Source organism: Mytilus trossulus, chromosome 1, assembly GCF_036588685.1.
Source record: "Mytilus trossulus isolate FHL-02 chromosome 1, PNRI_Mtr1.1.1.hap1, whole genome shotgun sequence".
NCBI classification, from domain to species: Eukaryota; Metazoa; Mollusca; class Bivalvia; order Mytilida; family Mytilidae; genus Mytilus; species Mytilus trossulus.
Genome location: NC_086373.1, coordinates 105,787,786 through 105,801,907, shown reverse-complemented (window position 1 = coordinate 105,801,907; position 14,122 = coordinate 105,787,786). Strand labels below are relative to the sequence as shown.

Here is a 14,122-nt window from a genome sequence, read left to right as displayed (position 1 = left end):
GTTTTTGGTTTGACTTACTTGGTTTATGTTTCTTTGGTGATGTTGACTGATATTTTAATGATGATGAGTAGCCATTTGGCACTGGAGTATTTTATCTTGGTGTTGTTGGTTTGTTTTTGGTTTGACTTACTTGGTTTATGTTTCTTTGGTGATGTTGACCAATATTTTAATGATGATGAGAAGCCATTTGGCACTGGAGTACTATATCTGGGTGTTGTTGGTTTGTTTTTGGTCTGACTTACTTGGTTTATGTTTCTTTGGTGATGTTGACTGATATTTTAATGATGATGAGTAGCCATTTGGCACTGGGGTACTATATCTGGGTGTTGTTGGTTTGTTTTTGGTCTGACTTACTTGGTTTGTGTTTCTTTGGTGATGTTGACTGATATTTTAATGATGATGAGTAGCCATTTGGCACTGGAGTACTATATCTTGGTGTTGTTGGTTTGTTTTTGGTCTGACTTACTTGGTTTGTGTTTCTTTGGTGATGTTGACTGATATTTTAATGATGATGAGAAGCCATTTGGCACTGAAGTATTTTATCTTGGTGTTGTTGGTTTGTTTTTGGTCTGACTTACTTGGTTTGTGTTTCTTTGGTGATGTTGACTGATATTTTAATGATGATGAGTAGCCATTTGGCACTGGAGTACTATATCTGGGTGTTGTTGGTTTGTTTTTGGTCTGACTTACTTGGTTTGTGTTTCTTTGGTGATGTTGACTGATATTTTAATGATGATGAGTAGCCATTTGGCACTGGAGTACTATATCTGGGTGTTGTTGGTTTGTTGGTTTGTTTTTGGTCTGACTTACTTGGTTTATGTTTCTTTGGTGATGTTGACTGATATTTTAATGATGATGAGTAGCCATTGGCACTGGAGTACTTTATCTTGGTGTTGTTGGTTTGTTTTTGGTCTGACTTACTTGGTTTGTGTTTCTTTGGTGATGTTGACTGATATTTTAATGATGATGAGTAGCCATTTGGCACTGGAGTACTATATCTGGGTGTTGTTGGTTTGTTTTTGGTTTGACTTACTTGGTTTGTGTTTCTTTGGTGATGTTGACTGATATTTTAATGATGATGAGTAGCCATTTGGCACTGGAGTACTATATCTGGGTGTTGTTGGTTTGTTTTTGGTCTGACTTACTTGGTTTGTGTTTCTTTGGTGATGTTGACTGATATTTTAATGATGATGAGTAGCCATTTGGCACTGGGGTACTATATCTGGGTGTTGTTGGTTTGTTTTTAGTCTGACTTACTTGGTTTGTGTTTCTTTGGTGATGTTGACTGATATTTTAATGATGATGAGAAGCCATTTGGCACTGGAGTACTATATCTGGGTGTTGTTGGTTTGTTTTTGGTCTGACTTACTTGGTTTATGTTTCTTTGGTGATGTTGACTGATATTTTAATGATGATGAGTAGCCATTGGCACTGGAGTACTATATCTGGGTGTTGTTGGTTTGTTTTTGGTCTGACTTACTTGGTTTGTATTTCTTTGGTAATGTTGACTGATATTTTAATGATGATGAGTAGCCATTGGCACTGGGGTACTATATCTGGGTGTTGTTGGTTTGTTTTTGGTCTGACTTACTTGGTTTGTGTTTCTTTGGTGATGTTGACTGATATTTTAATGATGATGAGTAGCCATTTGGCACTGGAGTACTATATCTTGGTGTTGTTGGTTTGTTTTTGGTCTGACTTACTTGGTTTATGTTTCTTTGGTGATGTTGACTGATATTTTAATGATGATGAGTAGCCATTTGGCACTGGAGTACTATATCTGGGTGTTGTTGGTTTGTTTTTGGTCTGACTTACTTGGTTTATGTTTCTTTGGTGATGTTGACTGATATTTTAATGATGATGAGTAGCCATTTGGCACTGAAGTACTATATCTGGGTGTTGTTGGTTTGTTTTTGGTCTGACTTACTTGGTTTTTGTTTCTTTGGTGATGTTGACTGATATTTTAATGATGATGAGTAGCCATTTAGCACTGGAGTACTATATCTGGGTGTTGTTGGTTTGTTGGTTTGTTTTTGGTCTGACTTACTTGGTTTATGTTTCTTTGGTGATGTTGACTGATATTTTAATGATGATGAGTAGCCATTTGGCACTGGAGAACTATATCTGGGTGTTGTTGGTTTGTTGGTTTGTTTTTGGTCTGACTTACTTGGTTTATGTTTCTTTGGTGATGTTGACTGATATTTTAATGATGATGAGTAGCCATTTGGCACTGGAGTACTATATCTGGGTGTTGTTGGTTTGTTGGTTTGCTTTTGGTCTGACTTACTTGGTTTATGTTTCTTTGGTGATGTTGACTGATATTTCAATGATGATGAGTAGCCATTTGGCACTGGAGTACTATATCTTGGTGTTGTTGGTTTGTTTTTGGTCTGACTTACTTGGTTTATGTTTCTTTGGTGATGTTGACTGATATTTTAATGATGAGAAGCCATTTGGCACTGGTGTACTATATCTTGGTGTTGTTGGTTTGTTGGTTTGTTTTTGGTCTGACTTACTTGGTTTATGTTTCTTTGGTGATGTTGACTGATATTTTAATGATGATGAGTAGCCATTTGGCACTGGAGTACTATATCTGGGTGTTGTTGGTTTGTTGGTTTGTTTTTGGTCTGACTTACTTGGTTTATGTTTCTTTGGTGATGTTGACTGATATTTTAATGATGATGAGTAGCCATTTGGCACTGGAGTACTATATCTTGGTGTTGTTGGTTTGTTTTTGGTCTGACTTACTTGGTTTGTGTTTCTTTGGTGATGTTGACTGATATTTTAATGATGATGAGTAGCCATTTGGCACTGGAGTACTATATCTGGGTGTTGTTGGTTTGTTTTTGGTCTGACTTACTTGGTTTATGTTTCTTTGGTGATGTTGACTGATATTTTAATGATGATGAGTAGCCATTTGGCACTGGAGTACTATATCTGGGTGTTGTTGGTTTGTTTTTGGTCTGACTTACTTGGTTTGTGTTTCTTTGGTGATGTTGACTGATATTTTAATGATGATGAGAAGCCATTTGGCACTGGAGTACTATATCTGGGTGTTGTTGGTTTGTTTTTGGTCTGACTTACTTGGTTTATGTTTCTTTGGTGATGTTGACTGATATTTTAATGATGATGAGTAGCCATTTGGCACTGGAGTACTATATCTGGGTGTTGTTGGTTTGTTGGTTTGTTTTTGGTCTGACTTACTTGGTTTATGTTTCTTTGGTGATGTTGACTGATATTTTAATGATGATGAGTAGCCATTTGGCACTGGAGTACTATATCTTGGTGTTGTTGGTTTGTTTTTGGTCTGACTTACTTGGTTTGTGTTTCTTTGGTGATGTTGACTGATATTTTAATGATGATGAGTAGCCATTTGGCACTGGAGTACTCTATCTGGGTGTTGTTGGTTTGTTTTTGGTCTGACTTACTTGGTTTATGTTTCTTTGGTGATGTTGACTGATATTTTAATGATGATGAGTAGCCATTGGCACTGGAGTACTATATCTGGGTGTTGTTGGTTTGTTTTTGGTCTGACTTACTTGGTTTGTGTTTCTTTGGTAATGTTGACTGATATTTTAATGATGATGAGTAGCCATTGGCACTGGGGTACTATATCTGGGTGTTGTTGGTTTGTTTTTGGTCTGACTTACTTGGTTTGTGTTTCTTTGGTGATGTTGACTGATATTTTAATGATGATGAGTAGCCATTTGGCACTGGAGTACTATATCTTGGTGTTGTTGGTTTGTTTTTGGTCTGACTTACTTGGTTTATGTTTCTTTGGTGATGTTGACTGATATTTTAATGATGATGAGTAGCCATTTGGCACTGAAGTACTATATCTGGGTGTTGTTGGTTTGTTTTTGGTCTGACTTACTTGGTTTTTGTTTCTTTGGTGATGTTGACTGATATTTTAATGATGATGAGTAGCCATTTAGCACTGGAGTACTATATCTGGGTGTTGTTGGTTTGTTGGTTTGTTTTTGGTCTGACTTACTTGGTTTATGTTTCTTTGGTGATGTTGACTGATATTTTAATGATGATGAGTAGCCATTTAGCACTGGAGTACTATATCTGGGTGTTGTTGGTTTGTTGGTTTGTTTTTGGTCTGACTTACTTGGTTTATGTTTCTTTGGTGATGTTGACTGATATTTTAATGATGATGAGTAGCCATTTGGCACTGGAGAACTATATCTGGGTGTTGTTGGTTTGTTGGTTTGTTTTTGGTCTGACTTACTTGGTTTGTGTTTCTTTGGTGATGTTGACTGATATTTTAATGATGATGAGTAGCCATTTGGCACTGGAGTACTATATCTTGGTGTTGTTGGTTTGTTTTTGGTCTGACTTACTTGGTTTATGTTTCTTTGGTGATGTTGACTGATATTTTAATGATGAGAAGCCATTTGGCACTGGTGTACTATATCTTGGTGTTGTTGGTTTGTTGGTTTGTTTTTGGTCTGACTTACTTGGTTTATGTTTCTTTGGTGATGTTGACTGATATTTTAATGATGATGAGTAGCCATTTGGCACTGGAGTACTATATCTGGGTGTTGTTGGTTTGTTGGTTTGTTTTTGGTCTGACTTACTTGGTTTATGTTTCTTTGGTGATGTTGACTGATATTTTAATGATGATGAGTAGCCATTTGGCACTGGAGTACTATATCTTGGTGTTGTTGGTTTGTTTTTGGTCTGACTTACTTGGTTTGTGTTTCTTTGGTGATGTTGACTGATATTTTAATGATGATGAGTAGCCATTTGGCACTGGAGTACTATATCTAGGGAGTTGTTGGTTTGTTTTTGGTCTGACTTACTTGGTTTATGTTTCTTTGGTGATGTTGACTGATATTTTAATGATGATGAGTAGCCATTTGGCACTGGAGTACTATATCTTGATGTTGTTGGTTTGTTTTTGGTCTGACTTACTTGGTTTGTGTTTCTTTGGTGATGTTGACTGATATTTTAATGATGATGAGTAGCCATTTGGCACTGGGGTACTATATCTGGGTGTTGTTGGTTTGTTTTTGGTCTGACTTACTTGGTTTGTGTTTCTTCGGTGATGTTGACTGATATTTTAATGATGATGAGTAGCCATTTGGCACTGGAGTACTATATCTTGGTGTTGTTGGTTTGTTTTTGGTCTGACTTACTTGGTTTATGTTTCTTTGGTGATGTTGACTGATATTTTAATGATGATGAGTAGCCATTTGGCACTGAAGTACTATATCTTGGTGTTGTTGGTTTGTTTTTGGTCTGACTTACTTGGTTTATGTTTCTTTGGTGATGTTGACTGATATTTTAATGATGATGAGTAGCCATTTGGCACTGAAGTACTATATCTTGGTGTTGTTGGTTTGTTGGTTTGTTTTTGGTCTGACTTACGTGGTTTATGTTTCTTTGGTGATGTTGACTGATATTTTAATGATGAGTAGCCATTTGGCACTGGAGTACTATATCTGGGTGTTGTTGGTTTGTTTTTGGTTTGACTTACTTGGTTTATGTTTCTTTGGTGATGTTGACTGATATTTTAATGATGATGAGTAGCCATTTGGCACTGGAGTACTATATCTGGGTGTTGTTGGTTTGTTTTTGGTCTGACTTACTTGGTTTGTGTTTCTTTGGTGATGTTGACTGATATTTTAATGATGATGAGTAGCCATTTGGCACTGGAGTACTATATCTTGGTGTTGTTGGTTTGTTTTTGGTCTGACTTACTTGGTTTATGTTTCTTTGGTGATGTTGACTGATATTTTAATGATGATGAGTAGCCATTTGGCACTGAAGTACTATATCTGGGTGTTGTTGGTTTGTTTTTGGTCTGACTTACTTGGTTTTTGTTTCTTTGGTGATGTTGACTGATATTTTAATGATGATGAGTAGCCATTTAGCACTGGAGTACTATATCTGGGTGTTGTTGGTTTGTTGGTTTGTTTTTGGTCTGACTTACTTGGTTTATGTTTCTTTGGTGATGTTGACTGATATTTTAATGATGATGAGTAGCCATTTGGCACTGGAGAACTATATCTGGGTGTTGTTGGTTTGTTGGTTTGTTTTTGGTCTGACTTACTTGGTTTATGTTTCTTTGGTGATGTTGACTGATATTTTAATGATGATGAGTAGCCATTTGGCACTGGAGAACTATATCTGGGTGTTGTTGGTTTGTTGGTTTGTTTTTGGTCTGACTTACTTGGTTTATGTTTCTTTGGTGATGTTGACTGATATTTCAATGATGATGAGTAGCCATTTGGCACTGGAGTACTATATCTTGGTGTTGTTGGTTTGTTTTTGGTCTGACTTACTTGGTTTTTGTTTCTTTGGTGATGTTGACTGATATTTTAATGATGAGAAGCCATTTGGCACTGGTGTACTATATCTTGGTGTTGTTGGTTTGTTGGTTTGTTTTTGGTCTGACTTACTTGGTTTATGTTTCTTTGGTGATGTTGACTGATATTTTAATGATGATGAGTAGCCATTTGGCACTGGAGTACTATATCTGGGTGTTGTTGGTTTGTTGGTTTGTTTTTGGTCTGACTTACTTGGTTTATGTTTCTTTGGTGATGTTGACTGATATTTTAATGATGATGAGTAGCCATTTGGCACTGGAGTACTATATCTTGGTGTTGTTGGTTTGTTTTTGGTCTGACTTACTTGGTTTGTGTTTCTTTGGTGATGTTGACTGATATTTTAATGATGATGAGTAGCCATTTGGCACTGGAGTACTATATCTAGGGAGTTGTTGGTTTGTTTTTGGTCTGACTTACTTGGTTTATGTTTCTTTGGTGATGTTGACTGATATTTTAATGATGATGAGTAGCCATTTGGCACTGGAGTACTATATCTTGGTGTTGTTGGTTTGTTTTTGGTCTGACTTACTTGGTTTGTGTTTCTTTGGTGATGTTGACTGATATTTTAATGATGATGAGTAGCCATTTGGCACTGGGGTACTATATCTGGGTGTTGTTGGTTTGTTTTTGGTCTGACTTACTTGGTTTGTGTTTCTTTGGTGATGTTGACTGATATTTTAATGATGATGAGAAGCCATTTGGCACTGGAGTACTATATCTGGGTGTTGTTGGTTTGTTTTTGGTCTGACTTACTTGGTTTATGTTTCTTTGGTGATGTTGACTGATATTTTAATGATGATGAGTAGCCATTTGGCACTGGAGTACTATATCTGGGTGTTGTTGGTTTGTTGGTTTGTTTTTGGTCTGACTTACTTGGTTTATGTTTCTTTGGTGATGTTGACTGATATTTTAATGATGATGAGTAGCCATTTGGCACTGGAGTACTATATCTTGGTGTTGTTGGTTTGTTTTTGGTCTGACTTACTTGGTTTATGTTTCTTTGGTGATGTTGACTGATATTTTAATGATGATGAGTAGCCATTCGGCACTGGAGAACTATATCTAGGGAGTTGTTGGTTTGTTTTTGGTCTGACTTACTTGGTTTATGTTTCTTTGGTGATGTTGACTGATATTTTAATGATGATGAGTAGCCATTTGGCACTGGTGTACTATATCTGGGTGTTGTTGGTTTGTTTTTGGTTTGACTTACTTGGTTTGTGTTTCTTTGGTGATGTTGACCAATATTTTAATGATGATGAGTAGCCATTTGGCACTGGAGTATTTTATCTTGGTGTTGTTGGTTTGTTTTTGGTCTGACTTACTTGGTTTGTGTTTCTTTGGTGATGTTGACTGATATTTTAATGATGATGAGTAGCCATTTGGCACTGGAGTACTATATCTGGGTGTTGTTGGTTTGTTTTTGGTCTGACTTACTTGGTTTGTGTTTCTTTGGTGATGTTGACTGATATTTTAATGATGATGAGTAGCCATTTGGCACTGGAGTATTTTATCTTGGTGTTGTTGGTTTGTTTTTGGTCTGACTTACTTGGTTTGTGTTTCTTTGGTGATGTTGACTGATATTTTAATGATGATGAGTAGCCATTTGGCACTGGAGTACTATATCTGGGTGTTGTTGGTTTGTTGGTTTGTTTTTGGTCTGACTTACTTGGTTTGTGTTTCTTTGGTGATGTTGACTGATATTTTAATGATGATGAGTAGCCATTTGGCACTGGGGTACTATATCTGGGTGTTGTTGGTTTGTTTTTAGTCTGACTTACTTGGTTTGTGTTTCTTTGGTGATGTTGACTGATATTTTAATGATGATGAGAAGCCATTTGGCACTGGAGTACTATATCTGGGTGTTGTTGGTTTGTTTTTGGTCTGACTTACTTGGTTCATGTTTCTTTGGTGATGTTGACTGATATTTTAATGATGATGAGTAGCCATTGGCACTGGAGTACTATATCTGGGTGTTGTTGGTTTGTTTTTGGTCTGACTTACTTGGTTTGTGTTTCTTTGGTAATGTTGACTGATATTTTAATGATGATGAGTAGCCATTGGCACTGGGGTACCATATCTGGGTGTTGTTGGTTTGTTTTTGGTCTGACTTACTTGGTTTGTGTTTCTTTGGTGATGTTGACTGATATTTTAATGATGATGAGTAGCCATTTGGCACTGGTGTACTATATCTGGGTGTTGTTGGTTTGTTTTTGGTTTGACTTACTTGGTTTTTTTTTCTTTGGTGATGTTGACTGATATTTTAATGATGATGAGTAGCCATTTGGCACTGGGGTACTATATCTGGGTGTTGTTGGTTTGTTTTTGGTTTGACTTACTTGGTTTATGTTTCTTTGGTGATGTTGACTGATATTTTAATGATGATGAGTAGCCATTTGGCACTGGAGTACTATATCTGGGTGTTGTTGGTTTGTTTTTGGTCTGACTTACGTGGTTTATGTTTCTTTGGTGATGTTGACTGATATTTTAATGATGATGAGAAGCCATTTGGCACTGGTGTACTATATCTTGGTGTTGTTGGTTTGTAGGTTTGTTTTTGGTCTGACTTACTTGGTTTATGTTTCTTTGGTGATGTTGACTGATATTTTAATGATGAGTAGCCATTTGGCACTGGAGTACTATATCTGGGTGTTGTTGGTTTGTTGGTTTGTTTTTGGTCTGACTTACTTGGTTTATGTTTCTTTGGTGATGTTGACTGATATTTTAATGATGATGAGTAGCCATTTGGCACTGGAGTACTATATCTTGGTGTTGTTGGTTTGTTTTTGGTCTGACTTACTTGGTTTGTGTTTCTTTGGTGATGTTGACTGATATTTTAATGATGATGAGTAGCCATTTGGCACTGGAGTACTATATCTAGGGAGTTGTTGGTTTGTTTTTGGTCTGACTTACTTGGTTTATGTTTCTTTGGTGATGTTGACTGATATTTTAATGATGATGAGTAGCCATTTGGCACTGGAGTACTATATCTTGGTGTTGTTGGTTTGTTTTTGGTCTGACTTACTTGGTTTGTGTTTCTTTGGTGATGTTGACTGATATTTTAATGATGATGAGTAGCCATTTGGCACTGGGGTACTATATCTGGGTGTTGTTGGTTTGTTTTTGGTCTGACTTACTTGGTTTGTGTTTCTTTGGTGATGTTGACTGATATTTTAATGATGATGAGAAGCCATTTGGCACTGGAGTACTATATCTGGGTGTTGTTGGTTTGTTTTTGGTCTGACTTACTTGGTTTATGTTTCTTTGGTGATGTTGACTGACATTTTAATGATGATGAGTAGCCATTTGGCACTGGAGTACTATATCTGGGTGTTGTTGGTTTGTTGGTTTGTTTTTGGTCTGACTTACTTGGTTTATGTTTCTTTGGTGATGTTGACTGATATTTTAATGATGATGAGTAGCCATTTGGCACTGGAGTACTATATCTTGGTGTTGTTGGTTTGTTTTTGGTCTGACTTACTTGGTTTATGTTTCTTTGGTGATGTTGACTGATATTTTAATGATGATGAGTAGCCATTTGGCACTGGAGTACTATATCTTGGTGTTGTTGGTTTGTTTTTGGTCTGACTTACTTGGTTTATGTTTCTTTGGTGATGTTGACTGATATTTTAATGATGATGAGTAGCCATTCGGCACTGGAGAACTATATCTAGGGAGTTGTTGGTTTGTTTTTGGTCTGACTTACTTGGTTTATGTTTCTTTGGTGATGTTGACTGATATTTTAATGATGATGAGTAGCCATTTGGCACTGGTGTACTATATCTGGGTGTTGTTGGTTTGTTTTTGGTTTGACTTACTTGGTTTGTGTTTCTTTGGTGATGTTGACCAATATTTTAATGATGATGAGTAGCCATTTGGCACTGGAGTATTTTATCTTGGTGTTGTTGGTTTGTTTTTGGTCTGACTTACTTGGTTTGTGTTTCTTTGGTGATGTTGACTGATATTTTAATGATGATGAGTAGCCATTTGGCACTGGAGTACTATATCTAGGTGTTGTTGGTTTGTTTTTGGTCTGACTTACTTGGTTTGTGTTTCTTTGGTGATGTTGACTGATATTTTAATGATGATGAGTAGCCATTTGGCACTGGAGTATTTTATCTTGGTGTTGTTGGTTTGTTTTTGGTCTGACTTACTTGGTTTGTGTTTCTTTGGTGATGTTGACTGATATTTTAATGATGATGAGTAGCCATTTGGCACTGGAGTACTATATCTGGGTGTTGTTGGTTTGTTGGTTTGTTTTTGGTCTGACTTACTTGGTTTGTGTTTCTTTGGTGATGTTGACTGATATTTTAATGATGATGAGTAGCCATTTGGCACTGGGGTACTATATCTGGGTGTTGTTGGTTTGTTTTTAGTCTGACTTACTTGGTTTGTGTTTCTTTGGTGATGTTGACTGATATTTTAATGATGATGAGAAGCCATTTGGCACTGGAGTACTATATCTGGGTGTTGTTGGTTTGTTTTTGGTTTGACTTACTTGGTTTATGTTTCTTTGGTGATGTTGACTGATATTTTAATGATGATGAGTAGCCATTTGGCACTGGGGTACTATATCTAGGGAGTTGTTGGTTTGTTTTTGGTCTGACTTACTTGGTTTATGTTTCTTTGGTGATGTTGACTGATATTTTAATGATGATGAGAAGCCATTTGGCACTGGAGTACTATATCTTGGTGTTGTTGGTTTGTTGGTTTGTTTTTGGTCTGACTTACGTGGTTTATGTTTCTTTGGTGATGTTGACTGATATTTTAATGATGAGTAGCCATTTGGCACTGGAGTACTATATCTGGGTGTTGTTGGTTTGTTTTTGGTTTGACTTACTTGGTTTATGTTTCTTTGGTGATGTTGACTGATATTTTAATGATGATGAGTAGCCATTTGGCACTGGAGTACTATATCTGGGTGTTGTTGGTTTGTTTTTGGTTTGACTTTCTTGGTTTATGTTTCTTTGGTGATGTTGACTGATATTTTAATGATGATGAGTAGCCATTTGGCACTGGGGTACTATATCTAGGGAGTTTTTGGTTTGTTTTTGGTCTGACTTACGTGGTTTATGTTTCTTTGGTGATGTTGACTGATATTTTAATGATGAGTAGCCATTTGGCACTGGAGTACTATATCTGGGTGTTGTTGGTTTGTTTTTGGTTTGACTTACTTGGTTTATGTTTCTTTGGTGATGTTGACTGATATTTTAATGATGATGAGTAGCCATTTGGCACTGGAGTACTATATCTGGGTGTTGTTGGTTTGTTTTTGGTTTGACTTTCTTGGTTTATGTTTCTTTGGTGATGTTGACTGATATTTTAATGATGATGAGTAGCCATTTGGCACTGGGGTACTATATCTAGGGAGTTTTTGGTTTGTTTTTTGTCTGACTTACGTGGTTTATGTTTCTTTGGTGATGTTGACTGATATTTTAATGATGATGAGTAGCCATTTGGCACTGGAGTACTATATCTAGGGAGTTGTTGGTTTGTTTTTGGTTTGACTTACGTGGTTTATGTTTCTTTGGTGATGTTGACTGATATTTTAATGATGATGAGTAGCCATTTGGCACTGGGGTACTATATCTGGGTGTTGTTGGTTTGTTTTTGGTTTGACTTACTTGGTTTTTGTTTCTTTGGTGATGTTGACTGATATTTTAATGATGATGAGTAGCCATTTGGCACTGGGGTACTATATCTGGGTGTTGTTGGTTTGTTTTTGGTCTGACTTACTTGGTTTGTGTTTCTTTGGTGATGTTGACTGATATTTTAATGATGATGAGTAGCCATTTGGCACTGGAGTACTATATCTAGGGAGTTGTTGGTTTGTTTTTGGTTTGACTTACTTGGTTTTTGTTTCTTTGATGATGTTGACCGATATTTTAATGATGATGAGAAGCCATTTGGCACTGGAGTACTATATCTGGGTGTTGTTGGTTTGTTGGTTTGTTTTTGGTTTGACTTACGTGGTTTATGTTTCTTTGGTGATGTTGACTGATATTTTAATGATGATGAGTAGCCATTTGGCACTGGAGTACTATATCTGGGTGTTGTTGGTTTGTTGGTTTGTTTTTGGTCTGACTTACTTGGTTTATGTTTCTTTGGTGAAGTTGACTGATATTTTAATGATGATGAGAAGCCATTAGGCACTGGAGTACTATATCTAGGGAGTTGTTGGTTTGTTTTTGGTTTGACTTACTTGGTTTTTGTTTCTTTGGTGAGGTTGACTGATATTTTAATGATGATGAGTAGCCATTTGGCACTGGGGTACTATATCTGGGTGTTGTTGGTTTGTTTTTGGTCTGACTTACTTGGTTTTTGTTTCTTTGGTGATGTTGACTGATATTTTAATGATGGTGAGTAGCCATTTGGCACTGGGGTACTATATCTGGGTGTTGTTGGTTTGTTTTTGGTTTGACTTTCTTGGTTTATGTTTCTTTGGTGATGTTGACTGATATTTTAATGATGATGAGTAGCCATTTGGCACTGGGGTACTATATCTGGGAGTTGTTGGTTTGTTTTTGGTCTGACTTACTTGGTTTATGTTTCTTTGTTGATGTTGACTGATATTTTAATGATGATGAGTAGCCATTTGGCACTGGAGTACTATATCTTGGTGTTGTTGGTTTGTTGGTTTGTTTTTGGTCTGACTTACGTGGTTTATGTTTCTTTGGTGATGTTGACTGATATTTTAATGATGATGAGTAGCCATTTGGCACTGGAGTACTATATCTGGGTGTTGTTGGTTTGTTTTTGGTTTGACTTACTTGGTTTATGTTTCTTTGGTGATGTTGACTGATATTTTAATGATGATGAGTAGCCATTTGGCACTAGGGTACTACATCTAGGGAGTTGTTGGTTTGTTTTTTGTCTGACTTACGTGGTTTATGTTTCTTTGGTGATGTTGACTGATATTTTAATGATGATGAGTAGCCATTTGGCACTGGAGTACTATATCTTGGTGTTGTTGGTTTGTTTTTGGTCTGACTTACGTGGTTTATGTTTCTTTGGTGATGTTGACTGATATTTTAATGATGAGAAGCCATTTGGCACTGGAGTACTATATCTAGGGAGTTGTTGGTTTGTTTTTGGTTTGACTTACGTGGTTTATGTTTCTTTGGTGATGTTGACTGATATTTTAATGATGATGAGTAGCCATTTGGCACTGGGGTACTATATCTGGGTGTTGTTGGTTTGTTTTTGGTTTGACTTACTTGGTTTTTGTTTCTTTGGTGATGTTGACTGATATTTTAATGATGATGAGTAGCCATTTGGCACTGGGGTACTATATCTGGGTGTTGTTGGTTTGTTTTTGGTCTGACTTATTTGGTTTGTGTTTCTTTGGTGATGTTGACTGATATTTTAATGATGATGAGTAGCCATTTGGCACTGGAGTACTATATCTAGGGAGTTGTTGGTTTGTTTTTGGTTTGACTTACTTGGTTTTTGTTTCTTTGGTGATGTTGACCGATATTTTAATGATGATGAGAAGCCATTTGGCACTGGAGTACTATATCTGGGTGTTGTTGGTTTGTTGGTTTGTTTTTGGTTTGACTTACGTGGTTTATGTTTCTTTGGTGATGTTGACTGATATTTTAATGATGATGAGTAGCCATTTGGCACTGGAGTACTATATCTGGGTGTTGTTGGTTTGTTGGTTTGTTTTTGGTCTGACTTACTTGGTTTATGTTTCTTTGGTGATGTTGACTGATATTTTAATGATGATGAGAAGCCATTTGGCACTGGAGTACTATATCTAGGGAGTTGTTGGTTTGTTTTTGGTT

The 14,122-nt window shown here is 36.6% G+C and overlaps 1 protein-coding gene across 2 annotated transcripts in view; it reads right to left on the bottom strand.

The window, feature by feature from the left end:
* LOC134695711 (uncharacterized) overlaps positions 1–14,122 on the bottom strand; it is a 41,202-nt gene that overhangs the window by 13,394 nt on the left and 13,686 nt on the right. The gene's annotated exons all lie outside the window — the stretch shown is intronic.